At 43.6% G+C, this 2,872-nt stretch overlaps 1 pseudogene; it reads right to left on the bottom strand.

The window, feature by feature from the left end:
* Nucleotides 1–2,459: 2,459 nt before the first annotated feature.
* Nucleotides 2,460–2,576, bottom strand: LOC136646471 (5S ribosomal RNA; annotated as a pseudogene).
* Between the last annotated feature and the right edge of the window lie 296 nt (nt 2,577–2,872).

Below are 2,872 nucleotides of genomic sequence, written 5' to 3'. Positions count from 1 at the left end.
GGGAGGAGGGCGAGATCAGAATTTTGGGGTTTGTTTTTGGTCACTGATGTTTAATTCCTAGTCCAGTTATTACACTGCAGATCCAGTGGTAGGACATACGAGAGTGGACGTGCCTGCCTAGGAAGTGTGGTCAGTCTTACGAAACATGTTTCAATGAAAACAGCCACTGTGCTTTTTGAAGTGGCAAACTAGACGTTATGGTGGCACCAGCTGTGTGCCAGAAAGAGGGTTGTGTCTCCTATCTTATCTGTACATTATAGGGAGGAATAAAAGATGCTCCATGGTGCTGTGTCAGGTAGGGATGGAGAGTCAAACCTTAAAGCTTTTTCTATATTTCTTGTTAGCATGCTGACCACGGGAGAGTTTCTTCTTTGCTTAAAATAGTATTTACAGTACTCATGGTGTGGAAAATGAACTGTTTGTCCAGTGTTTAAGCAGTTTATAGCTCAATCCCAGTGGTGTCACTACAGGATGCGGGGGGATGTGGATCACACTGGGTGACACACCGGGGGGGGGGTGACACCACTACCACCAAAATGTTTTAAATCTTGGTACTTTTGAATAATGTCCTCATGTTATATATCATTCAATGTGTGATTTCATGCAGAATGCAATGAAACAAACTGCATTGAAATATCTCTATTCCATCAAAAGTTATAGCCAAAAAAATCCAGTGGGGCAGGGCATCCCACTGCATGGGAGGAGATCTATCATGTGGAAGAAGCCCTGCCGTCCTGTACTGTGTGACACACCCCACCACAACCCACATGCCATGTAGCCATGAGTTTATTGGGCAGCTGCTGACCACGTACAGCCTATGCATTTTATATTAGAACTAAATTAGAATTCTAACTAGAATAAATACATAGAATAAAATATACATAGAATTCTAATAAAGAACTCTGGACAATCTCCTCCAGAAAACACTAGAATAGCTTAATTTCAATACCCGACCTTTAGATGATGTTTTTCAAATCCATTGATCATCTGTTCTCAAGGTCTTTGCAAATCATGCCAAAAGTTCCAGTTCCAGCCGGTACTGACAGTTCCTTCTGTGCAATTTTTCAGCTCCATCCTCAGCATCACAACACTTATTCGAGACTACAGCGATCTCATTGCCCCACAGGCTGAGATACTCTTCATCTTGGTTTCTCATCTTGAGACGGCTTTATTACAGATATTATGAGATGAGAACTGTAGTCCAGCACTTCAAGTTCAATTACACAAAGTAAAATTAATTTCCTAGAAAGGAAGGGAAGCACCCTCCAATGATGACCTACAGTCAGAATAAGATCAGCTTCAATATAGGATACCAACCAGCTTTCAGTTCTCTTCCCTGTACTCTTTTGACATTTGGTGCTAAACATAGAGCATGATCCAGTTCTTGCTTTGCATGCGGTAATGTGCAATCCTTGTATGAGCTCAGCTCTTTACAGACGGGACAGAATTCAGTGATATGCAAGGCCAACCCTTGAATTACTGACTGAAGCAGCTTGCATGGAGTGGCAGGGAGTAGGAAACAGACTCAGTGTCTGTTGCCATGAACAGGGCCACTCTGAAACTCTGCTTCCTAAAAGAGAGTGGGAAGCCAATCAGAAGACAGTGATCCAGCTCCACTGATGCTACCCCTGACCTCCTGACAAGTATGCCCCCAAAGCAATGCAGAAGGGGGCAATCCAGCCCCTACCTCTCCACATTGCTCCTTTCTCACATGGATCCATGTAAACAAAACAGGAAGAGTGGGGTAGGCTGGGAGTGCTTCCAATGCACTGTGCACTTTGGAAGTAGGGGGCTCTATCACCACCTTATATATGGTTTTGGGGGGCTGTCAGCAGGTCAGGGTGGCATCAGTGAGGGCTTTAGGCCAAGAGAGGGCTCACCTTCAGCTGTCCTTGGTGCTGTGGTAGAACAATACTATGCACAGTAGAGCACACATGAGAATGGGGAGTGAGAGAGTGACAAGGGACTGAATTGTCCCTTTGGTTTTATATGTCATTTCACCTTGTTAAATTGCATGCATCCATTATTTCTGTAATCAGTGCTTGTTACTGGCAATTCTCTTACAAACATTGGACTTTCAGAATCTCTGATTAGAAATTCTCCGACCAAAGTTCTTTTAAAAATATGAATAGAAAATAAATATGAAATGGAGATAGAGGATGAAGAAGTGAGTCAGATCATTAATTCTGTTAATATAAACCTGAGAGAATGAAAATTTTAACCTGGAAACATAGTCCTACAATCTTAATTATAGTAAACCCCTGATTTGATCTCAATTGAATAGTGTTTGGAAACAACAGGTGTTTTCTGCTATATTAAAAACTAATCATATGTGTTTTGTGCATGCGTATCTCCATTGATGTAAATGCCTTCATATCTAACAGACTTTCAGCCCAATCCTATCCCCCACCATGCTATAGCATGGTTGGCAACCTTCAGTCTCGAAAGACTATGGTATAAGCCTACAGCACCCAGTATTCCCAGGCGGTCTCCCATCCAAGTACTAACCAGGCCTGACCCTGCTTAGCTTCCAAGATCAGACGAGATCAGGCATGTGCAGGGTAACAGTTGCTGCCACATGCAGCCTCACCAATGAAGGACATGCCCAACTTGTATTCTATGTGGGGGGGGGGGGAACCAGAAGGAACCCGAAGACCAAGGTAAGTAAAAAAAACTATACTTACCCCTTGGTAGGCCAGCCTATTTGTTTCCTCAGACCTGTGCCAGCCATGTAGCTGGCATAGGTCCAAGGACAGGAAGGGGACAGCACGAACTAAAAAGTAGGGTATAGAATCATGGCACAACTTGCTGCTTCCAAGATCCATTCCCTCCATCCCACTGTCCACTCTGAACCTCCCCTTCCCCAATCATG

Source organism: Tiliqua scincoides, chromosome 3, assembly GCF_035046505.1.
Source record: "Tiliqua scincoides isolate rTilSci1 chromosome 3, rTilSci1.hap2, whole genome shotgun sequence".
NCBI lineage: Eukaryota > Metazoa > Chordata > Lepidosauria > Squamata > Scincidae > Tiliqua > Tiliqua scincoides.
This window is presented reverse-complemented; position numbering and strand designations above follow the sequence as displayed.